At 49.9% G+C, this 26,283-nt stretch overlaps 1 pseudogene; it reads left to right on the top strand.

Annotated features, from left to right (window-relative positions):
- Positions 1-26,283, top strand: LOC144138508 (uncharacterized; annotated as a pseudogene).

Below are 26,283 nucleotides of genomic sequence, written 5' to 3'. Positions count from 1 at the left end.
ATGGCGGAAGGAGACGGAAATGGTCAGACAGACGAAGTGCCACCTCACGGAGGCTCGGCAGCAGGAGGATCTCCCCAAGTGGAATCCGAGGCAATAATTCTTAGACTAATGGAGTTGGAGTTTCAAGAGCGAAAGGAGAAAAGAGAGCGCGAAGCGGCGGAGCGCCAGGAGGAAAGAGCACGAGAGGCGGAGGAGCGAGAGAGAAAAGCAGCGCGCGAAGCAGAGGAGCGAGAGAGAAGAGAGGCGTGAGAATCGGAAGAACGCAAACTAAAACTGAAGCTCGAATCCGATGAGCGGCTGCGAAAGTTGGAGCTGGCAACTCCTACGGGCTCGGACTCAGACAAGGGTAGGCGGCCGGGCTTAGACCCGGTCACTCAGTGCGCGAAGGTCCTGAAGGGGCTTAAGCTGCCGTGCGACGTGGTCATTCCGTTGTGGTTCGACGAAGTTGAAAGGTTGTTTGTAACGTACGGTGTGCCGGAGTCGAGTCGGGTTCATTTAGTTGTACCGGCGTTGTCGGAACGGGTGAGGTACATGTTACGCGGACTCGGGGACAGTGATTGCAATGACTACGAAGTGGTAAAAAATTATTTATTTCGATCGTAGATGTGGCGACGACGTTTCTCGCTTCCGACGGCGCGTTTCGACGAGCGGCGTGCGGCACCACCGCTCACCACCCGTTTCAATTTGGCGTCGCGGCGTCCTGGAAGCAGACGACGCGCCTCCGTTGCTATAGCGACGGGGCGCATGCGCAGAGAGCAGTGGAAGTGCGATCAAGTGCGAAACATCCCCCTCGCGATGGGCACGATCAAATGCAGAGCATTTCCGGGGGCGCACGACGTTAAGTAGTTTGCGTTACGTTATTGTTGTTGCACTTGTGGCAACTGCTGACGAGAGAGCGTTCGTCAGCAGTAATTTGAATGAGTCAACGATATAAGGCGCGTTCGTAGCGTGCAATTCTGTGTCAGCTTTGTGGCGCAGTGGGTAGAGCACCATGTACAGCCGGTAAAACGCTTGTCTATAACAGCGATTTCAGCTTCAACCAGCTACATCCGAACACTGCCGAAACATACTCATCCCAAACATGTCGGAGGCAAAAGCGAAAGGCTAAGACTTCAGAAATCCGCAGTAGTTTTATTCAAATCCCGCTCCGGCGGGGCAGGATAGGGCTGAGAGTACGAACGCTGTGTTATAGACAAGCCTTTTACCGGCTGTACATTCCGTTCCGCCCGCTGGGTCGAGGGACCGAAACCGGGCGCCGGATAGTATTTTTTATATATATATAGTAGGGACAACGACGGTGCGGACTACGGACGTCAACGCGGGTGACATCGTGAGTTCCTGAAATGCTCTGCATTTAAAAAGGCTGTGTTGCAGGAGCTTAGACTAAGCCCCGCAGAATACCTCGACCGATTTGCAAAAGCAGCGAAACGTAACGACGAAACCTGGTCGCAATTTGCCTCCCGCGTTGGCACCCAGTTTGACTACTACCTGAAATCGAGGAAGGTCGAAACAAAAGAGGAGGTAGTGGCTTTTATGGTGGCCGATAGAATTAAGAACAGTTTGAGCGCTGAGGGACTGGAGTACGTTCGCCTGCGCGAAGCAGAGACGTGGCTGAAGCCGCCAGAGATAGCTAGCGTGCTGCAAACCTTCGAGCAGGCCAAGGGAAGAGGCTCCGCTGTTGGGCGTAGAGATCAAGTACCTCCGCGAAATACCAACAGTGGCAAGCGAATGTGGACATGTAGTGTCTGTAAGGGAGAGAGTCAACATTTCCGGCTGTGCCCGAAAATCTCTGAGAAGTCAGGAAACCCAGGGCGCAGCGCGCACGTGCAGAGAGTGGTAGTAGAGGACGCAAGTGCAGTGCAGGCTCAGGATGCCGGCCTGACAAGGGGGGGGGCAGCGAATTCTCGTGGCCGAGGTAAATGCGCTCGGGAGTATCGATGAGCTGAGAAAGTCTAGACTACATCACGTGGAACTCGACTGTGCAGGCAAGAGAGTTACCGCTACGGTCGACACGGCAAGTGAGGTTACGGTGGTACGAGAAAGTCTAGTCCCACAGGACGCTATGCAGCCATCGGGCACCATCAGGCTAGTTCCAGCATTTGGCGAGTCGATTAACGCGAGAGTGGTCAGCCTACCCGTGAGTTTGAGGCAGGCCATGTCGGTGGTCGGGAGCCCCAAGGTGCAGCTAATCTGCGCTGTCACCAACAATCTCGCCGACGGACTAGACTGTTTGCTTTCGAGAGAGGATTGGGAGCTGCTGACGAAGTGTCACCCCAACCGGGAGGCGAACAGCACGGCTGAAACTTTCGTCTCCTCAAGTGGGGACCGCGAGGTCGGCACCGGGGCGAGCTCGGAACCGGCGGCTGCCGTGTGTGAGATTACGGGAGAGACGGCACCCGAAGCGCCGGCCGAGGAGATTGATGAGGCAGTCGAAGTTGAGGGCCCACGGGCAAGGCTGCTGGCGTCTCAGCTGGCTGATGACAGCCTAAAGAAAGCTTGGACCGACGCGAAAAGAGGGAAAGCCGGCATGTTTGTCTCTTACGGGTTGCTGTTTCATAGGGACACTATAGCCGGCGCGAGGGTAACGCAACTTGTGCTGCCTTCAGAGAGACGCGAGGAGGTACTCTTGCTGGCCCACGAGTCACTGTAGGGAGGCCATTTAGGGCCCCAAAAGACGAACGCTAGGATAAAATATAGCTTTTTCTGGCCTGGCCTAGAGGCAGACGTATCCAATCACTGCCAGACATGTCATGGCTGCCAAATCCGGGCAGATAGACGGCTCAGCGACCGGGTCACTATTGTTCCCCTAACAAGGCCCGACCACCCCTTCCAGGTAGTAAAAGTTGACATCATCGGTCCCCTAGACGTACCGTCGGATCGGGGCCACAAGTATGCGCTTTGTCTGGTGGACCTCTGCACACACTGGCCCGAAGTCGTGTGCTTGCGGTCACTTACGGCGAAAGCAACTTGCGAGGCTCTCCTGACAATATTCAGCAGGACTGGCATCCCTGAGTTAATATGCTCCGACCAGGGTACTAACTTCTGGTCACAACTGACACAAAGCTTTTTGGAAAGGTTGGGCTGCGCGCCGCGCTTCTCGACACCGGAACACCCGGAGAGCAATGGCACGGTGGAGCATTGGAATAGGGTACTTAAGAACATGCTGTTTCACGTCATCGAGAAGGATCCAAGGAACTGGGATAGGTTAGTGCCGTTCGTGTTGTGGGCCTACCGAGAGGTTCCGCACGACACAACCGGAGTCGCCCCGTTTCGCATGCTTTATGGCAGGAACCCCACAGGACCGCTGGCGATCCTCCAGCAAAGTTGGACAGGGGAACTGCCCGTACCGGGCACATAAGAAAGGAGCCAGCGAAATACCTAAGGCAGCTGCGCGAGCAGCTAGAGGTAGCGGCGGAAGTGGCGGGGCTCACGGCGAGCGCGCGCCAGGGCAGCTACGCGCAGGCGTACAATAGAACCGCGCGTAACAAAACGTTCAGCGTCGGCGAACAGGTCCTTTTGTTCGACACGGAGGGTAAACGTAAGACGGCCCCGAGATGGTTGGGCCCATTCACAGTTGTTGCACAGGAGAGGCAGCATTCATACCGTCTCGACATGGGGAAAAAGAGAACTTCGGTGGTGCACGCGAATCGCCTGCGACCTTACTACTGTCGCGTCAGTCACGTGGGGGTAGTGTTCGATGAAGATAGCGAGTTTGGGGACGTAGAGTGTGCCCCACGATTCATGCCGCCGCGTCGGAGTACCCTCCCCTTACCGATCGAGAAGTTGTCACACTTAAGTGAGCGAGAGAGCTCTGAGATTGCAAGCGTATTTTCAAAACACGCCGACCTGTTCGATGGAACGCCAGGACTCGCTGCGGCGGGGCAACACCGAATCGAGCTGCAGGGAAGTTATGAGCCGAAGAGGGCTTATCCTTACCGCGCTCCGGAGCTGCTCAGGAAAGAAGTCACCCACCAGGTAGACGAACTTTTGGAGTTGGGCCTCATCTACCCAGTTGAAAGTGAGCACGCCCACCCGGTCGTTTGCGTCGGAAAGAAAGACGGGTCATGGAGAATGTGCATCGACTACCGCAGGTTAAATGCGGTGACTCGCGCCGATGCATTCCCTATGTCTCCACCGCAGGAGCTGATCCTGAAAGTGGGTCACTCGAGGTTTATAACAGTTATAGACTTGCGGAGGGGCTACTGGCAGGTGCCGGTAGCGCCGGAGAGCCAGCACCTAACCGCCTTCGTCAAGCACGACGGGAAGTACGCGTGGCGCGTCATGCCATTTGGTCTCAGAAATGCGGCAGCAACATTTCAGAGGATGATGAACACGTTGCTCGCCAAACACCGGTCATACGCCACGGCCTATCTGGATGACATTGTCGTCTTCTCCTCTTCATGGGAGGAACACCTTACGCACGTGGACACTATCCTCGGCTTGTTGACGGACGCGAGGTTAAAGGCGAGCGTTGAGAAGTGCCAGGTAGCCCAGGGCCACATTAAGTACCTCGGCCACGTAGTGGGCAGCGGAACGCACGGTCCCGATTCGGAAAAGCTGGCTGCAATCAGAGGTCTCGTACAACCAAAGACTAAGAAGGAGCTCCGAAGCCTCCTTGGCCTTTGCGGGTATTACCGAGAGTACGTCAACAACTACGCGGAAGTAGCTGAGCCGCTAACGTCGCTGACAAAGCGGGGTGTACCGAACCCGATTCCTTGGAGTAGCGAGGCCGAGCGCGCGTTCGAGCAGCTAAAGGAGGCCCTTTGCTCAGCCGCGGCGCTTAACACACCTGACCCGCACCAGACTTATTGGCTGTTTACTGACGCCTCCGAGGTGGGAGCCGGGGCATGTCTGGCGCAGATGGGGGAAGCGGGCCGCGAGAAGCCTATCGCCTTTGCCAGCCATCGTTTCACTCCAACCCAAACCCGCTGGTCAACCATCGAGCGCGAGGCGTTTGGCATCATTTGGGCATTGAAAAAGTTTGATTATTGGGTTTTTGGGGCAGAAGTCAATGTCGTGTCTGACCATAACCCTCTGTCTTACCTGACGACCTGTACGAGTCATGGGGCTAACTTGTCAAGGTGGGCATTAGCCTTGCAACGCTACAACGTTGTGGTTTCTCACAGGAAGGGAGCAAACAACGCGAACGCGGAGGCACTGTCGCGCCTTCACAAGGTTGCTTGGGGGGGGGGGGCGCCATTGAATTGCCTCCCAGCCTTAACACCGCCACGACGGACGTGAACGTTCCCGTTCACCCGTCCTTTTTCGCCGGTGGTGTGTGTGCGTGTGTGTGCCGTGGTTGTGCGCGACGAGATGCCTTGGGTGCTCGATCCGTGCACCGAATTGATCGATCCGCGCACCGAACTGAACTTTCTGTGCACCGCAAGTGAGCGACTGCAGAGCCGAACATTCTTGAAGGGACGTTATCAGGCTACGCCGTCAAGGAGGACATTTGCGCGCGTGCGCATAGTGGCAATGCAAACTTTCTTAACGCTTTATTTAGTTGACTGCAATATTGCCCGTGTTCTTTGCCAGTCCTTATTCCTTTTGTTCTTGTTGTCGAGTGCCGGAATGATTGTGCGTGTTTGCAGTTATAGCGCGCATCAGTGTTTTAGGTTGAGTTGTCTCGTTGTTCGTGCCGTTTACGCACTCCGGAGACACGACCCAATTTCGTTTTAGTCGCACTTAGTGTTGTTAGCATTTTTTTTTTTGTGTTTCCGGTTTGCTAGAGTATTCCGTCCCTGTCGAACGGCTTGTGAATAGGTTGTGTTTGTAGATTAGGGGAGACAGAGTTCGGATCAGCTGAACTGCAGAAATAGCAGGGGGCTCATTTGTTGTTATACCTAGCTCCTTCCACGTGTTTTTTTTTGTTTGTTTATGCCGCTGTTTTTGCGGAAGGAGAGATGAAACGAGTGGCCCTTTTAAATTCTTTTCGGATTGACTGAACCCTCTTAAAGGGGGGAGTTGTAAGGTCCACTTATGAGATTAGCGGCCAGGCGCCCGGGCTGCGCGTGAGAACCCGCCGCTCTGTCTGGCGACGTAGCACTGCCGACACTGCGCTGCAGTCGACGCCAATTGGTCACAGCGTGCGCGGGAGACGGATTGTCTGGCCCACCGCTTGCCACAAGGATAATCCCCCATTGAGAAGGCAGACTGCGGCGCCGGATTCCAGGAACGTCTACTTGACGCGCGGAGGTGGTGGGATTACCGGCGTCCGGACAAGCGCCGCACGAGTCTCTATTGTTAACACGTCCCGGTCAGCATGACGCACAGTCGAGTCTTTCGCGCTCATCCCTCGGGGTCGTACGCGTTTTCTGGCCCGCGGGCGGTCCGTTGACCTGAGATAGCGGCGCCTCATTGAATATTCCGTGACGTGCTGAGTGACAGCTGTCTACGTGAATTCGGGCACTCCCATACGCGTGTACGAACGCTACAGGGGCGTTCCCGAGAGAGGGTGATCTCGAGGTTATATAAGGCCGAACTTGGCCGTTGGAAATGGTTCTTGTCTGAGCGCTGAGCTGGCAGTTCCCGGCGGGACAAAGAGTCTCGACCGTTAACGCTAGGTTGGGATTTAGGAGCCCCCTAGTCGAGGTTAAGATCGCGTCTGAGGTTTAGGGTGCAGCGCCGCACCGGGCAACTAGACGGATCTTGCGGCGAGACAGAGTCTCGGCCGTGGTTTCTCGAGCGGTTTGTGTACGCTCCGAGAATAGGAGAGTTAGACGAAGTTGTGGAGCTCGAGTGATTTGTGCGCACTCGGAGCTAGCGTCTAGCTGAAGTTTGCAGTTTTTCCTTTATTATTTATGTACCCAGTTTTCCCACTGTAAATAGCTGCATAAAAACCCTTCGTTTCATTTAATCAACCTCAGCGCCTGGAGTTCGTCAATTCGACCGCCGTCTCCAAGAACTTCAACACCATCGCCCAGCCAGCCGCCTGCCAAATCAACAGGAGCACGGGCGATTGGGTTCCTGATCGACACCGGACTTCGGGGAAACGATCTTTACTGGCAGTCTGAGGGGTCTCCAAACCATAAGAAGTTCTGCGAGAAACAAAAGTCAGATATCTTCTCAGGGAGTTTGCGGCAAGGGCAAGACTAATCAATCGAAAAACCGTACTGCTTTTTTGCTGAACGACTTAAGTTAGGCACCATTTAACGTCCACGTTTTTCAGTCCTCTTCCCACCCTTTTTTTCTTTCTTCGCAGGTTTAAAGGGAATGATGGAGAAAAAAGGGTAGGAAAAGAGGCTAAGAAGGGAAGAGTAAGGAGCATTGGTAGCACGAATGGGCGGACTACACGCAGTGCATTCAGCAGTCTAAGTCGCACAGGTTATCAAGCAGCAGAGTACCTCCCCTGTACAGACTGCCACAAATGGTCGTGTTCTTGGTTCCACAGTAAGTGATCAGCACCCTCTTCAGCCATGAGGGCCAGACATGGGCAGTGCCCTAGATGAGCCAGTGTTGGTTCTTTAAGTTCAGATTGCAAAAATGCGAGGGCCACTCCACTACAAATATTTGGAGAGGAACCTCCTCCTCCCGGAAACATTTCAACGAATGGAGCAGTTGCATCAGCAAATTACAGGGCAGAAAATTTTGAGCTAAAAAAAGTGACAGGACCTGAAGGCAGTAATTTGTAAAGCATTCAGGTAAGGCAGGCGGATTATGTGGCTCGCAAACGGATGAACATTCAGGCTGTGTCCCTGCAATCACTGCATGAAAATCTCGAACTGTGAGCATGAATATGCTGGCGGACTCAAAGCATATTCATCCTCCAGTGCTTCACTGTACTGAACTATTGTACACGTGTGACCCTGTGTCGAAGAGCATCTACAGTTTTGACAGCACAACGTACAACTTGGAGTTCCAAAAGCAATTGGAGTGCTGATTGAATGAGTACAGGGGACGTTTGACATCTCAATTGGTCAGTCTTGCAAAGGTGACTGTTCCTTCTCTCAGTGGAATGGCTGCTTCTGTGTGCAGCACGAAGTCGGCCTGACAAACAATAGTCATAGGTGTATGACGTCGTGGGAGAAGGAGTTTTGGTCAGGGGAGGCTCGCCGTAGAAGTCAGCATACAGCTACGATCACTCACAACAGAATGAACTTCACTTCTTGGCTCTGATTTACAAGGTATGCCATGATGATGAGCTGGGAGTGTTACTGCACTAAGGAAATAGAGGGACACCAAAGTACCACGTCAGTGCACACGGCTAACCTGTGAGTACCCTCATCTTGTAATGTCACTTGCTGTAATTTGGTCAGGTAAGGCAGTAGCAAGGGCGTCCGCAGAACTTTTTGCAAGGGGGGGCATCCATAAGCGGGGGGGGGGGGGGGGGGGGGGAGGTACGGTTGGATAGCACTAAAAAGACGCTATTTGTGGTTACAAAAAGTACAAACAGCAAACTATAACCAGACTTGGAGGATATACACTGGATTTTATTACCGAACAAAGAAATAAAGTTAAAGAAAATGCGAAACGTTACTGTCACTTTGTAAAGAAGAGTGGCCAATCTCGCTGCGTGAGGGTTCTCGACTCACGCCCACTGATCACCAGCACACAGTACAATACATTCACACACAGAACTGCACTCCGTCAATCTTCCTTTAATAGCAGCTGCAGACGCCTCGGGTTTTTCAGCGCAAATTGCGAGATATGTGTGATGAAGTCTGTTGAAATGACTCACGCAATAAAGATACTACTCGCCTCCCTGGCTTTCAATGCAGTAAAATGCGTACAAGCGTTCTGAGGGGCTGATTTATAGGTTTTGTTTCAGGGCTTGGGTGGTGCCGACATTTCGCAATTTCAAAGGAAAGGGTGTACAAGGGGATGGGACGGCACGGGAGGATGTTACACTCTCCCTACTAGGTGTAGCGGTGAAGATTTGTTGCTAGATATAGCTGCAACTTTGTCCGAAAACTGAAGTTCTTGCGGTAAGACTGCATAAATTTAGAGTTTAGAAAAACAAACAACAAAAAAAAAACGTTAAACCTTTCAGAATTGTAAGCTATCTTCAATAGCCAGCACAGGCAGTCTGTTTCACTGCTGTCATATGACCGGCAATGTTAGTCAGTGTCTAAAGTGCAGTGTTGACCGCAGTCCTGAAGGGCGTTCCATACGGATACGCGGGACCTGCGTGTGCTAATCATTTGAGTAGTGTGGATTGTTGCGTTAGTCGGTTCACGTGCATAATTAAAAAAAAAACTTTGCGCTAAAGGACGGGACAAAGGAGAAAACGTCGGTGTCGTTCTCTCCTCTCTTCCGTCCTTCAGAGCAAAGTTTTAATTTCGGGCCAACCAAGCTGTGCAGCTTTTTTGTAGTGCATAAAAATATCTGAATTTCCAAGGGGGGGCAGTTGCCCCCCCCCCCTTGCCCCCCCTTCCGGACGCCCATGGGCAGTAGTGGTTGCAGACTGGCTCACCACTTGCTGCATCAGTTCGCCCTGTGAGGTGCACAGCTATCAAACTTTACATGTCTTAAGTTTCCCGCTGATTTGATTAAACGTTCACGCTGGTCACCAATCGGGTGGTGTAAAAGTGAGGCCCTTGTATTTGGAACTGTACTGTATGGTTCAAGATGCCTAATGATCATTTGCTAATATGCATAATTATTTTACTCTTGTAATCCAATGTGCATTGTCAGGTTATTTCTCTCGTATTATTGCTTATAAAACTTTCCAACCCAGTATATTGTAACATTTATAACCCCTTCACCGAGTGTTACGTGTGAAACAGTAAAACCACACATTCTTGTTATTCATGTGTTGCTGTATGCTGTTCTTGCAAACAGGGGGCGGGAGCTGGTCAAGCTGCCAAGAGCAGCTTTTTCTTTCGCCCCGTACTACTTGGAACATGAAATAAAGGTTATTATTAATATATTATTATAAGTCCACATCCCAAGGCTGCCTTCCGTAATCGCTACTTGTGCAAGCATCCCAGGTGCACGGACATCAAGGGTGATAGCTAGCCTAGCACAATGTCTTGGCTAACCTGGCCTTTGTCACTAAAAACATTCTCTCTCTCTCTCTCACCCAGGAATCGGTCGATATACAGGAACACAATAAACTCAACTGCGTCTCGTTCACATATTTACTATGCGTCGCATCACCGCAATCACAAATGAAATTGATACGTCCAGCTTGACACCACGATGCATACAATCATTTTCACATCACTGTATTCGTTACATCACAGCGCTTCATTTGTTTGTGTGGCAAACTCTGGCGCGTTGATGCATGTTATTAGCTGATGGTAACGTGTCTTGTAAAATAAGGAATACGGAACTAGTGGTGGCAAACTTCATCCACTGTTGTTGATTTGATTCTTTAGGAGACGGATATGTGCCTTCGTGTTGTCTCCGTTTTGGCGGCGTTGTTCAAAGCAGTGCTGTCACTGCGGAGCTCGCCGGCGAGAACTCATCACGCTGGCTTTACCTGCGAGCTGGCTCAGGCAAGCACACAACGCGAAGCAGAGCGCTAACAGCTGGATTCTGTAATAAACACCACTAGTCCAGGAGCGCCAGACGGTGAAACGAACAGGGGATAAGAATACCAGTAGTATTCAAACGGAATGTCGAGGGGACGGAGAACATCCTGGAAGTAACGACACCCCATTAACCGAATTAGAAGTAACATTAGTTGTGGATAACCTTAGGAAAGATGTAACACCAGGACCGCACAAGCTTAAAACCACTGTTATCCAAGAAATCCTCAGGAAACACAAACCGTTCTTTTTGAGTTTATTTAACGCCTGCTTTATGAACGCTTACTTTCCAGAAAGATGGAAGGAATCAAGGGTAATACTTATCCCCAAAACAAGACCAGATGAGACATTCGAGGAATGTAAATTTCGCCCAATAGCTATTAATTCCATCCTAGGTAAAATTCTGGAGAAGTTAGTTAAGGCCCGACTATATCACCACTTCTATAAAAATAATCTCTCTAATAAATATCAGTATGGCTTTACTCATAATACACCAAAAATAGAAGCTTTACAAGAAATAAAAAAGAGGGCTACAAGAGCGAAACTAGACAAAACCGACACCTTCATCGTGTCTTTGGACATTATGAACGCATTCAACTCTATTAACCCAGTTATAGTAACAAAAAAACTAGAAGAATACAAATGTTACAGTAATTTAATTAAACTAACACATTGTATACTTACAAGGAGGAAGATTGTCTACGAAACTGACAATATTAGGGTTACCAAGCCATTAAAGGTGGGCTCGCCACAAGGTTCACCACTTAGCCCACTTTACTGGAATATCACCATAGCTGACTAACTAGATAAAGAACTCCCATATGAAACCCACATCCAAGCTTTCGCAGATGATATAGTAATCATCGTTCAGTTTAAATCAAGAAAAGATGCCGACGAAAAAACAAACAGAGTATTAAAAATAACTAATGACTGGGCTGTAAGCAAAGGAATAACAATAAATAATGACAAATCACAAGCAATGATAGTAGGAAAACAGTATGGAAACCATCCACCTATACTCCAAATAGGTTCAAGCAGAATAAGAACACTCAATGAAATGAAGTTACTCGGTGTAATAATAGATAATAAGTTAACATTTTTACCCAATCTAAAACATCTAAAAGAAAAAAATACCTAGGATAACATACAACCTGAACAGGACGCTAAACAACGACAAGAGTTCAAAAAGAGAATTAGTGCGAGTTATGTATAAGAGAGGCATTGAAAGAATACTTACCTACGCAGTATCGGTGTGGTACACTCGGAAGGTAACTATTTTAAGGAAACTACAGGCGATCCAAAGATTACCGTTACTAATGATAAAGAAAGCTTTCAAAACAACATCAAACCTGTCCTTAAACATTATGGCAAAAATCCCGCCATTGTATTTAACAATTGAAAAAAGAAAATGAACAATGTGGAGTACTAAAAGGGGGCAAAACATTTTCCTGTGACGACAAGCTATACACAAGTAATCAAATCATGAAAAAATACCATCTCTGGACAGATCACCCAGCAAATAAAAGCGGTATTATAACCACTCCCACATAAGAAATAGTAGACTACCATATATATATGGATGGTTCAAAGACAGAAAAAGAAGTAGGAGCTGCGTTTGTAATTTCTAACGATAAGAAACAAATAGTAAGAACGGAAAAATTTAAGCTTCCAGAATACAGTTCCAACTACGAAGCTTAATAATAGCCAATAAAAAGGCAATAGAATTTATAATAACAAACAATGAAAACAATAACAATCAACTATTTACCGATAGTTGGTCGGTACTCCAAGCACTAAAAAACCCACTTTACACAAATCCAATAATTAACGAATTAAAACTAGCCCTTAGAGAGAATACAGCAGTATGTATAAAACTCAGTTATGTAAAAGCACGCAGCTCCTCAATAGGCAATAACTTTGCAGATGAATTGGCGAAAGAAGCTGCAAGAAACGGAGAACCAACTTTTCTTCCAATAACAAAATCATTCATTTCGAAACATTTATATACAAAGTTAAACCAGGAGTGGAATAACGTGTGGAATAAAGATGGCAAAACAAGTTATACTTATAGTTGGATTTAAGAACGTAAATCTTATTCCGGACCACTTTCCTACAAACTTGTACTCTTCCCAAGCCCTGACAGGGCATGGTAGATTCCCATTTTATTTTTCAAGATTCAGAATAACGCAGGCATCTATATGCAAGTGTAGCAAGGATATAGAGAACTTTGATCGTTATCTAACGGAATGCCCACAAATGAAATGAAAGGAAAAGACTCGTTAAAAAACTAGGAGAGTACTTACAGAACAGAAAACCGGAAATAATTAAGAAAGAGGAAACAAGATTAATTTTAGAAGAGATGGTTTTAAAAATTAACGAATTCATTCTACAAGCATAAGAATAGGCCAAACATAACAGAACACCAACATGATCAATCCCGACAATATAAAAGATGGGATATGATACGGGGATGGAGCAGAAACGCCATGCTGGTGAGGCTTCCTCCGCCCACATCTCCAGTCATTCCCTTCTTACACCATAACAACACAAGGAAACCAAACAGAACACCAACAACAACACATAATCACAAACCACTAGGCGTAACAGATCAATATCCCCGGTCAAGTCAGGTCACGAACAAATCATGAAGAACAATATCAACAAGCCAAGATCAAAGAACCAAGTAAAGTTCAAGAACAAGAACAAACAAGAGAACTGAGCACGAGGTCGCGGGTTCGATTCCCGGCCGCGGCGGCCGCTTTTGTGATGGAGGCGAAAAGCAAAAACGGCCGTGTGTACGAGATTTAGGCGCACGTTAAAGATCCCCAGGTGGTCAAAATTAATCCGGAGCCCTCCACTACGGCGCGCCTCATCGCCTGCGTTGCGACGGCGCGTTAAACCCTACAATCAACCAATCAACAAACAAGAGAAGACGTCTACTGAGGATCCAAGTCGACAGTGAGGATCAATTTTTAGAACACAGTGTTCCTAATGTTTAGTGTTTTTTTATTTTTCTTTTAATACTTGTAGAGTTTTCTGATTTTTCATTTCAAACAATGAAATTTTTCCTAGAAAAAAAAGCCCGCTGATAGTTTTGCCCGTTCCTGAGCGGTGGTCGCTGATAGTAGATATATCTTCGCTTCCCCATTACCCCATCTTTCTCCTGCCCCAACCAACTTTCTACCACTACCGCAACCCATTATTCTTCCCCCTCCCCTTCCTTTTCTATCCCTGCGATACATACGTGGTGCAGGCTGGGAACCTCTTTCCCTATCACATTCACTTGATTTAAGTAACCTGCCACGACAAAATTATCACACACATAGTATCTACGTTGAGAGAAACCAGCTCGGACGCCAAACGACGAATATTCTCAAATTGAAGCGCTCCCCCAAAGCATCCTTCTCTTCAAAACGTGCTCTTGGTAGAGTTGGTTTATGATATAAACAATATAAAAAAATTATCGCTACAAAAACAACGTACGAGAAGAAAGGAGGACAAGTACGCCTGCCTCATTCGTTTTTATCGTCCGTTGTTTTTGTAGCGCTCATTGTTTTTCAGCACCTTCCTCCTGTCTTTTACCCGCCCATCACAAGTGCATTGCAGCAAAGCCTGTTGCCTGCAACAATCGCTGCCTGTGCAAGTATCGCAGCCGCCGAGCCAGCGGACATGAAGAGCGATATGAGCGTGCAATCGGTAGATAGGCCACAACACAGTGCACTAGACCACATCTCATTTCGGCGATTAACTGTACCGCATCACAGCATTTCGCAGCTATCCCAACGCCCCGATGCACACAATCATTTCCACATCCCTGAATTCGCAGCACTGCATATTTTCGTGTGGTGAACTCTGCAGAGCGTTGATGCACGCTGTTGCTGATGGCAACATAACTTGTACCTTACTTGTAGGGTAGGGAGCGCACTAGTGGTGACGAACTTCGTCTCGATTCAGGAGATGAGTCGGTGTCATCTCGTCGCCGTTTCGCCGGCGAGGACTCAGCAGACAACTAGAAGACGAGTGTTAACAGCTCGACGCTGCACTTACTCGGTTTAAGTAACCGGCCACGACAACGTACTACCACGCGCATAGCAGCTACGTCGATAGAAACCAACTCGGTCGCCAAACGCCGAAGCGAACGTAGCACAAAAACAAACGCACAAAGCAATCGGGCGTAACTATGAAGGAAGTGACGAAAGGGTCTTTGCCACGTGACTTTTAACAGTGACGTCATGACCCCGACCTGTTGTTGGCCGGACAGAGCGTCCCATCTCGGAGGCCATGGCCTAAGCCAGCACCCACTAGAGGGCGTTACCAGAGGGTGCCAGAAGGCTACCAGAGGGCGCTGCGCACGCAAGATGGCGGCGCGCTCGTTGGAACGGTGTTAGAGTGAACTAGAATACTTGTATTCTAGTTCACTCTAACGGTGTATACACTCCTCGAGCGCGGCCTGTAGGGGCGCCACTAAAATCCCCCTAGCGGCCCGTTTCGAAAGCAGCCGTGTGTGTCCGCGTCCCGCTCCCCACTGTCGCCACTGTCGCCGCCGCTTTTGCGGCACGTTCACGACCGAAATTTACTGTTTGCGGGCGTTTGAAATCCATGTTTATGTGGAGCAGTCACTCTGTTCGCAAATGGGGTGTGTTTACGAGAGTGTAAATGTTTCTAACGCGATCTTAGTGTGGTATATTCGGTCTGTATAAGCGCCAGGTGTGTGTCACAGGCCAGCGTCGCGGAACCGGCGTATGATGGAGCCGATTGTAGTTACAGTGCCCTGAATTTACTAGCAGTGTCTCCGTAACCACCGGTTCCTCAGATGTTCATGCTACGGCTATACACTACGGTGTAAATCAGTTTTGTGCGCTTACATAATCAGCTGAGCACTCATACCTGACAGCACGCCAGTTACGTTTGCCAATATTATACCTCTGATATTGATCACCACCATGTACAAGCCAGTCTGTGTTAATTCCGGGAATATTCAACAAACGTACGATGTGCAATGCATAATTATACTCGGGGATCAGCACACGACAGAGTTGTCTTGTCGTGAGGTGAGCGCCCGCAAACATTCATCTGCTACATTTATCCTCTGCGAGCTGCGCGGAGACGGGCGTAGAATATAATCCGCGTCCGTGACTAAATGCTTCTTCGTGATATCGTCATATGGCACAGGGAGCCTGTAGAATAAAGCAGAAACGGAAATCAGAGGGCCTTATCACATGCCACACTCTTCCAACGACCCCTTTCATCGCGTAATGTTGAACTACCTACACTGTATACTTCCAAAAATGCGTCCGCCGTACGATCAGCTGTTCGTTGAAGTCGAAAAACAAAAGGACAGTGAACGCGAGGTTTGTGTGTGTGATTACTAAAACGTTCATTGCTTGATTCCGCTCCGCATTTGTACACAGCGTCCCCTCCCTCACCCCCCCCCCCCCAGCTATGTTTCGCGAAACAGCAGTTCATTTCGCGTATAGTTGGTCTGGTGAATCCTACCTGGCTTAAGTTTCGACGAACGTCTTTAGCATGTCAGAAGCTGCACTGTCTTTTTTTTTTCATTTCCGTTAGAACTATTATGTTTCTTCCACGCTTGCACAGCATTCATTTTTCTGTAGTTTCATTAACTTGCCTTGGTTCTTGCTATTGGCGGTGAGCGCGAACACAGGCGGCGCTGCGAAGCGCGCCTCCGTGACGTCAGCTTAGGGATTCTCGCATTTGTAGTCTGCTTCACTCAGGATTGCTCTCCCTGCTGTTTCTTTGCGCTCGGTCAATGTCTGATGCTTGTCCGCACCAGAATTGGCGTGTGGGTAACTTTTTATCATAATAATAGGCTTAAAATCGCATACACTAGTTCATGGTGTCAATTAAAGTATAGTTTTCGATACCGCTACGGGAGAAACATTGCCGGCGCCACCCCATTCCTTGCGAAGCCGGTCCTTTGCGGAGCGCAGAGTCGGAGCTAAGCGTCAGCTTCTCATTTAAGCATTCGAACAAAAGGAACAGTCAGCTGCTAATAACCGACAACAGCGAAAAAGGAAGACCAAAACAAATTATAGGCCTTCAGGGCTGTCGGCTTTGGCAGAAGGCATCACGATTTCCGGTAATCATATGTAAGGTAAAACAGTTTTTGCAACCTTGCCGAACGCTCGAACGCGTTTTGTCACATCACTTTACGTTGTCAAGGCATGAAAGTTTGCCGACATGCACTATAGACTGCAAAAACTGTAGGTTGAGTTCCAAATAACCCACTGTGTATATACGCGCGTGCTGATAGTATACCAAGTCACGTCTTCGTTAAATTTATAGTAACACATATATGTTTGTTAAGACCTGGAGGGATATTTCGGAACATTTTGCACAGCCATATCTTCCCGATATTCGGATATGCGTTATAGGAAAACTGCACTCAAGAGGAGGAGGAGGACTAAGGGGAGGAGGGGAAAACTTTGTTTAACAATTAAATCGATCTGGTTAGTGGGCCGGGTTCTCAGTCCAGGACAAGAGAGTAAAAGTAATTTTCTTCAAATCATAGAACGCCATCCCGAGTAGAATAGGATTTGTTCTTCGCGCCTGGAAGGGTTGAACAGCAAAGAGCTACTTGGAATCCTTCTTCGGTTTCGAGTCTTGTAATATATGCAGGTATACCATTTATTACGTTAGTTAGCGAGTATATCATGCCTTCACCACCGTAATCATGTCATCATTGTTCGATTGAGAGCATAGGCGTGCGCACAGGGGGGGCATGGGGGGGGCAGGGGGGGCGGCCGCCCCCCCTAATCATCTGAAGGGGAGGGCCAAAGTTGCCCCATGCCTTGCCGATGTAACACAAGAAAGTAAAAATTTCTGCTCAGAAATATTTTGTATGTGTTGCAATTCCATCGCCTTGAAATAAAATTTTTATAACCATCCCTCTTTGCACTGCGTTCAGGCCGCTAGGCCTTCAGTGGGAAGAGGTCGGGAGTTGCTGTAAGGGGGGGGGGGGTGCAGCGGTAAGACTTTGCCCACCCCCCCCCCCCCCCCCCCCCCCCCTAATCGAGAACTCTCCGCACGCCTATGATTGAGAGTCAGTTCGTTATGATAACGATATAATTACGATAGAAATTCGGAGCACAAAAGCCGCCTTCGAGTACTGTGGACCATGTTGTTTAGGGCGCGATCGCGGTGGCGTAGCACAAACCTTCTCATTGTATTTGCATGTGAATAAACAAAGCACGCTTCGGATATGCACCTTCTTGCACGCAGCCGTAATGAAAGCCAATTTGTGAAGAAAGGAATGTATGCCATACAAAATGAAGGAAATATGCACACGACCTTTGTGAGGCTCCCAAACATCCCGAAACCTCCTAATAAGAAGTTGGTGACGGCGCAGAAAAATTAATGCGTTGGGCAGAAAAAAAAAGCAAGAAACATTAATCCGATACAACGAAAGAAGCAGAATAAAGCCGCTTTATTTCCTGCTGTGCGATGAGCGTGTAGAGGCCGCTGCTTGGTACGTAGTATTAGACTGTTGAGTCTTCATAGGAGCATCTCAAAAATACTGCAGGGAAGCCTACGCATTTTGAATACTTATGGAGAAGCTCTGATCACTGATCCTCGCGAATAAGCAAGAAAGGACGAGTTACACACGATCTTCCTACCGATACTCTGAAGAAAGTTGTTCTCTATCTCTTCGTGTGTTGCAAACTTGTGGGGGATACAGCTTCAAATTATTCAGATGCGTCAGAAGCTGGCAAAATAACTGAGTCGCTAGAAATACGCTTTTTAACGCACTACATCAACGAAGCGGGCGATTTCTAGCCCAGACACTGTTGCCCCTCACAAGCGGAGTGTAGCAGACGACAGCGGCGCGAATCCCTAAGCCGACGTCAGAGCCAGGGGGCGCCACTCAAAGATCTCACCGCCAATAAGGCGTGTGTGGGCAAATATTTAACTGCGCCCAGGCTTGGAATATACTTAAGATTTTCCCATGGTTTATATTCTTATAAAAGGCATAAGTTATTGTCCGGGATTGGGTAATCATATCCCCGAAACATATTTTTCTGCCAGGTATTCGAAACGACGCCGCATTCGTTGTCCACGCTGCAAAATGAAGCCATCCTCTCACTGCGTCAGTATCAGGTCTAAACGAGGCGACAGTAGAATTCATTTGTGCTTGACGTATTTGGAGGTGACAGTGGCGATATGCTGCTACCGTCGCCGACACCCGGAAGAGCGGCGGCGAAGTGCGCAGAACCGCGTCCCCGGGTAGCTCTTTCTGGCGATCGCGTACTCTACGAAGACGCAGCTGCTTTTTAGGTGACCTAAACGTACCCTTTGCTTACAGACGTCACCATAAGAAGTTTTTTTAGGGCGCGGAAAGGCGAAAAGAAGCAAAACAAAACCAAAATACAACACGAGCCCCTATCAGCCACGCAGCGCAAATCCCGTCAACGCCGCAGAGAAGCGGCGGCAGGCGGCGCAGCGATCGCGAAGCTCGAGGCGTATAGTGACAGAACAGGCGTCATCATTGCCATATAACTGTTACCATAGAGTTATTGTTACCAAAAAGGTCAATCCCACCTAGCAACTCATGATCAGTATGTCACATGCGAGAACCACCATCTTCATCTATCATCGTCGCGGCTTCCCCACCTTCCCTTTTTGCAACGGCTTCCCGGCGAGGCTGCGTCGTGATTAAACGCGTCCTTGAAGTCTCCCGAGTCCAAGTCTTGCGATACATAAGCTTCTGCGCAGGTAACGCCATCCATCGGCCACTCGCCGCACCTCGCGCCGCGCGGCCCGGTCGGACAACTTCAGCGTCCGGTCAGCGTAGGCTTAGCATCGCGGCAGATATCTGATTGCCGCTTTTAAAATCAGCGCCTAAAACAATCTATAGCACAATTTTTCACCCCACAAACATCTACTTTCTCGCTTGTGGAACTTCTTTTCAGCGATCAGATTGATTGGAAGAGTGGTGAAGGGCTGTTGCTACCGTGGCCTGCGCCGGTTCGAGCGGGCCGAGCGGGTAGGCGCGGCCGGCGTGTGCGCGGACTGTTTCCGAGGGCCGAAGACGCTTCACGGCTGCCTGCTTTATCTATTACTTGCGAATGACGTGCGGAATCTACAAATTCAACTCACCGATCGTCGTAGTTGATCGGGTGGATCGGGAAACGAGCCGCAGGTTTCGCTTCAGCCATGGTCACGCGCTATCTCGCTGGCTGCGAGAGCGACGCAAGAACCCAAGCTCCAGCTTTGGGGCGCCCGCTATTTCGGCAAAATAGCGTCACTAGCGTGCGCGCTAAACGCAAACCCAAAACCCAAAGGGTGGCTTGGGTTCTGCGCATGCGCAGTACGGCGCCCAAGCCGCTTGAGGACCTTTCAGTCTATGGTTGCAACGTAAGCGCGGTGGACCGTTTGACAGCAGGAACTGCATCATTTACAAACTGTTGCCCACTGAACGCAAAGTAATACCTCGACGCCAAGTACTGCTGAGTGCAGCACAGTACGATCTACCTATCGCCAGACGCGTATGAAGTCGCCGCCGCAGATCAGCTGATTACGAGCGGCCGTGCTCTAATGTCAAAGGTGAGTTGTTTTGCTGAGTGAGAAACATTTAGCGCACAAGAAAAGCCAGCGATAAATCGGCGTACGCGTGAAACATTTGTCCAAAGAAAGGATACTCAACCACGTGTTAGAGGGCCCTTAGAGACATGTAGTCATTGATTGATTGAAGGGTTTAACGCGCCGACGCAACGCAGGCGATGAGGCGCGCCGTAGTGGAGGGCTCCGGATTAATTTTGGCCACCTGGGGATCTTTAACGTGCGCCGAAATCTCGTACACACGGGCGTTTTTGCTTTTCGTCTCCATCAGAAAAGCGGCCGCCGCGGCCGGGAATCGAACCCGCGACCTCGTGCTCAGCAGCGCAACGCCTTAGCCACTGAGCCACCGCGGCGGGTCGAGAGACATGTAGTCGTGGATACGGTACTTTAGATACGGTGGGGGTGCACTTGCGTCGACATCCGCGGCGACAGCCAACTGCAGCGTCGGACTTATGCGCGCCGTTCGCAGCCGTGGTTTCATCCTCCGGCGATGCAACGTGCTCGACGGCAGGTAGAGCGCCACCACACAATATAATACACCTTTTGACGCCACTACCGATAATCGGGTTGAAACGGAGCAGACGATGGACGCTCATGTGTTTTTTTTTCTGCGAGATGCGGGCGCAAAGCGCATGCGCTGGGCTGGCACAGCGGACATCGACATGACAGTTTTCAGTGTTGCCAAGCGGAGACATCGGCCGATAAACTTTTCAATGAATGCCACCCATATCAACAACGCTTTCAGAATACGCATAAAAAATGAGAAAGTATCGTTGGGGGGGGGGGGGGGGCGGAAGAAGGGGTTGATAACTTAAGCTTGCTCAAGCGGAGTCATACGTTCTGCGTCTAGTTTCTAAATCAGCCGACCAAAGGCGCGGGTTCGATTCCCGCCGCGGCGGCCGCTTTTGTGATGGAGGATAAACGCGAAAAACGCCCGTGTCTTCGAGATTTCGGCGCACGTTTGGGCGAGCAACGCAAATCTTGCCGCGCGCAGGCTGGGAGCTGTTGCCGGGGAGCGCCGGCTGTTCAGTGGTTGACGACAGCAGCGCCACCGCTATTGGCCCCGAGGACATACCGTGGCGCCACCTACGAATGACGTCACTTGTTGAACGCCGGGTCGGGTTGTCGTCTGCTACAACCCATTTCCTGTGCGTATGCGGGCGCGTGTTTGTGTGTGTGTATGTGTCTGTGTCTGTGGCCACCGTACCCAGCCCCCTCCACGCTCCTTGTGGATTTGATGGAAATTACCCCAAAAAGTTGTCTGCAATCCGAATAATCCGGGTGAGCAATCAGCGACTCGCTTTTTCCCGGCGACACCGCCGCGCCCCACAGCTCGTACGCAGCCAGCTAACGCCAAGGACGATGCAACTGATGCAGAGAAAAGTACACTGTAAATTCATTATGAAATACTTGCAACGTGACATGTACGAGACTGTGTGTGCAAGGAAATACCTTGTAACAGCGACGGAAGCGCGTCGCTCACCTGTGATCTCACAGTGCCTACTGCTCGCCTTGCTGGTAAATGAATGACTACGTGAGAACGGTGATCGGATTGCTTCGCCGCGCATGCTTAAAAGTACTGCTATGATGCGCACTTTGGCTTAAGCGGTGCCTATTACCCCTACAATGTTTTTCATAGTTATTCCCGGATTTGATTAACGATCACTGCCGTAGCCTGTACTCTGCACGGCTGATAAGTTTACTTTTGGTGACAACTTGTCCGCAATGTATAAATGGTATACGAACGCGAGTTTTCAACGCCTGCGAGCGGGTTTGGACATGGCTATATTTAGTTTTCATTAGGACTTCGGCGTAGAAATGTATAATTGTAACGTGGACTCTTTTATGTTTACAGTGAGCCTGCCTTCCTCTAGCATCAATGAACCTAACGATTGCTCACAGAAGGCGAGGCTGTGTACGAGGCGAAACACGTCGTTAATGAATTAGGGTAATTGGGAGTTTTAAAATAGGAAAACCGAGCGTTGGGGGCCCCCCAAAGTGATGGGGGAACTCAAGCGCAACACGCGCGCGCGCGACGACAGGGTCTTCTCGAACCGCTCGCCGCCGGCTTCGGATACTGGGAACTTTAGGCTTAACGTTGCGGCAGATATTTCCTCGCCGCTATCGTTACAGTTGCGAATGAGAGTCCCTAATACAACTTTTCACATCACTGTCACCCTCTTTCTTGTATGTGTAACTTTGTATCCGCGTCCGTTTAAGCGATCGATGATCAAGAACCTGCCACGGCATCGGCCGATGCTTGCGCGCAGGCACATATCCTTCAGCCGCTCGCCGCACCGCGCGTGAACGGGCCGGCGGTGCCGGGACCGACCTTCGGGGACGGTCGGCGTAGATCGCGGCATATATTTGAGCATCGCTTTGAAAACCACAGCTGATGACACTACCTAGCACAATTTTTCACCACTCTAACATCTACATTCACCGCTGTCGAATTACTTTTCCACAACTAGCGCGATTTTAAAAAGCGGCGACAAGTTGTTGCTGCCGCGACCTGCGTCGGTTCGAGCTGCACCGTCGGCCTTGCTCGCAGGCACGGCGGTGTGTGCGGGGAGCGTTTCTGCGAGCAGTAAACGCTTCATGATTTCTTGCTTTACTCATTTGTTGCAAACAAGGCAAATGTAGAAACTTAGCTTGGCAATCATCGTAGTCTACATTGTTGATCGGGGAAACGAGCCGCAGTTTATGCTTCGGTCGCACACGTACGCTACCACGCTCAAGTTGTTTGCGGAGAATGTACCACAGTTGATACGGTTATAAAATCCCCATGACGTCAAACTGCGCTTGACGCACTGAGAATTAACTTCAAACGACGGAAATTAAAGGGGTCCTCAAATACCTTCCGCCGATGCATGGATGTACATGCAACCAAATAAAGCAATGTATTAGCAATCTCCTCCCGCAAGAATTTTGTTAAAGCGATGAGTATTAGCTGAGAAATCGTAAATCAAAAACCGCGCATTAGCGTCGCGCCGCGTTTCCTCCTCCTTTCAGCTTACTCTCCGCTGTTGACGGCAGGCCAGCCTTCCCTCCCGTGATGCTGCGCTCATCGGCGGTGACGTACTTCCGCTATTGCGTTGCTCATACTGCCGTCTGCTACGGGCAAGTTTTATTGAATCCCGCACTCCGCTCAAGGCTGGAAAAGCGAACGAAAAACCTGGCCGCAGGCGTGCGGCGGCCTGGCCTTGCCCTTTCGCGGTGTACGTTGGTGCAGTTGCTATCGGCGGCACGTGACTTTTTATCGGCGGCGAACTCGCAGCCGCACGGGGAGGATCGTGCGCTCGTTCTCTTTGATGCACCGCGCACTGTTTATCCAAGAAGTGCCGTATCAGATGTGGCCCCGCTGATGCGGGTCTTATTTTGCGGCGGTGGTAGTTCCTGCCGGCGGCATGTGAAAAAGACATTTTAAACCAATACAGAACCCGTGCACAAAACGCTTCAATCATGTGACCAGTTCAGCGTGGGGCGACGCGTGGTGGAGAGCGGCAACATTGGCAAAACATGCTCCGCCGCGGCTCTGAGCTTTCTAGCGCTGGAACGAGCGCCATTTCTTTGACAATCTCAAACATCGGTTGCCTTGGCAACAAGGCACAAACCACTCTAGAGGTCAGTTACGGTTCCGTGATCCCGGTTCTGATTGGGGCACCACCTCGCGAAATGTGGGCACTGCAGGCGTACCCTTCACTCCCATTGGAATGTGCGAGATGCGTTTGGCATTACAGGAGGCGATGGTGTGTGTGTTGTGGACGCCTTTGTTTCGCGATGAAATGCGACGTTGTGCTTCTGCGGGTGGATAGTGCTTCCCATGGTCTTGATTATCTTTCTCGAGCGACGTACAACTCAACCTCGCATGGGGTATGTGCAGTGTGCGTGGCAAAAAGCCTTCTCGGCTTGTGCGCCAGAGTTAAGTGACTTGCTGTTCGTCCCCGCAAAGCGCGCGCGCGAGGTGAGTGTCGAAATTACGACGGGCAGGAGGAGGCAACCCATCGTCTGTCAATCGCGTTCAAACGAACACGTTGTGTTCGTTTGAAACGCATCTCTGGATTGTTTTGAAGTGGAATAAAATGTATCCGTCAAACCCGGGCATTCGGCTCAGGGCATTCTCTGCGATTGCACGAAAAAAGTGCCACGGGGCTTCAACGCTTTCTTTATAGAACGTACTCAGGTAAGAGAATATCCATGTCGTGTTATGGCCGTGTTCCATTCAATACAAACGGTTAAGAGTTTGTTTACACTTGTTTCATTTGTCGTAAAATGTCCAACCACACCGGCACTACGCTGACAGATCAGCCGGCGAGCCGACGCTGAACAGACGACTCATCTCTTTGCCGAAAGTGCGTGAGAAAGTCGCCCAATGGCAGGATGTCTAGCACATGACGAACATCTGGGAATCGATGACGTAGACATGTGAAGATGGCGGCGTCCAAAAACACGAAGGGAAGGGTGAAAAAAAAACGACAAACTTTGCAACAAAAGTGTGAGCTTTCCGCTGCGCGTAAAAGAGTAATACTTGGCACAGATGACGTTGACGACCCAATCTAACGATTGCGCTAGTTCATTTAGTGTGCTCAAAACGCCTTTCAGGGCCCCTTTAACACGAAAATACTTTTAGAACGCGCGTCCTAAGCTAAGTGTCACGCGCTGCAAGCCAACTGTGCAGCAAGGTAGGAACGGTGATCCTACAAGTGACGTCAAAACGATCGCAGCGCCAGCCTCTCCAGTGGTGGGCCTCGCGGTCAATACCGTTATTATTTTCTGGGCGAAAGTCGACCCGCAGAACAATGGGAGAGGCGCCGCTCGGGCCACTCTAAACTTCTGGTACACTCTACCCATGTCGGGCATCGTTGGCTCGTGGCTGAGTGGTATGGAACGCTAGTTATGCCGTTTTGCAAGTCGAATCCTTCGAATCCCCAGGCTACATCATTTTTTAAAGTTGATTTCATAATTTTCTGCAGATGTTTTCTATTCCGATATTACCATTTCTGGGCTGTAAAATTCATTGCTCCTCAAGTGAGTTCGCAGAACGCGCGCAGACTGAAACTGGCGCGCTAGCGAGTTCTCGTTGGCGCGCTGTTGCCACAAGCACCGACTGCTTGCGGTCAGTGGGCACAGTCCCGAATCAGCCGACCTTTGGCACCCTTGGCCTGGCGCGAACACGCTTTTTACGATACAGGCATGAGTGAGGCAACCTCTAAAGATGGGGAAAAAGCGAATTGCATTTTAGCGCCTGCGGTGACGCGTCTGCGGCTCATCCAGTGCGTAGGCCTCGGCTAGTGATTGCTACGATTCCAAGCTGTGCTGGTAGGCTTATCTCAGGTATTTTACAGCCAAAAACATGACAGAAGCGCGGTACGATGATTACTGAGTTATGTAGAATGCTCATCCAACGACACCATCGGATGTCAAGCATGTTGTTTCACAGAACCGAAACCTAAACTTGTTTGAGTACTAGTCTCGGACATCGTCCAATCACTTAGTTGGTGCAGCCGCCGCAAACCGGGCATGGTAGTTTTTCTTCTTTCAGGCTTTATAAAATAAATATGGCCTTATCGCACGGATAAACTATTAAAAGTGTGTACCTTTGAGCGAGTCAACGCAGTGCAAGCAAAAAGGGGAGCTTGGCAAATTCGCTTCAGTGTCCCTTTAAGGCATTTTCCAGAGAAGAAAATGCGGGCATAATAAAAAAAATGGTGTATTTACCATATTACACTCTTCTGAAAACCGAATTGAAAAGAAGCTCTGATAGTGAGATCACTTAGACTATCCACCAGGGCGAATCCCCCTAATAGGACTCCTTTTTCTGTGGAAAATCAGTATCATCATCATCGTCATCATCATTTGAACTACGTGGAACGTAGTTAGGCCCGGCGCTGCTTCGAGCTGTTCTGCCCGCCCATCGCGGCATCCTGTCAGCCGGCAGGCAGGATATCTGCTCGTGGTCTCCGGCACTGCCCACCGCAGTCGCCCCGGCGAGTTCCACGGCAGCCTGCCCGCTTTCGTACAGGCGTGTTCTCCCTGCCGCTGCGTGTCCTCGCACCATAACACGCTGAGCTGCGAACACGTCCACTGCAGCGCCGGCTTCGCGTACGTCGCCCAGACGCGCCGTTCCTCTCCGAAGCGTCGGGTGGACGGCAAGAACCTCTGGCTGCGCAAGTACGCGCCCAAACGACACGCGTGCTCCGGGGTTCTCAGCGGTCCGGCCTTCTGCTGTTAG

Source organism: Haemaphysalis longicornis, unplaced genomic scaffold (genome assembly GCF_048455015.1).
Source record: "Haemaphysalis longicornis isolate Haplotype H1 unplaced genomic scaffold, Haemaphysalis longicornis Haplotype H1 scaffold_1, whole genome shotgun sequence".
NCBI classification, from domain to species: Eukaryota; Metazoa; Arthropoda; class Arachnida; order Ixodida; family Ixodidae; genus Haemaphysalis; species Haemaphysalis longicornis.
This window is presented reverse-complemented; position numbering and strand designations above follow the sequence as displayed.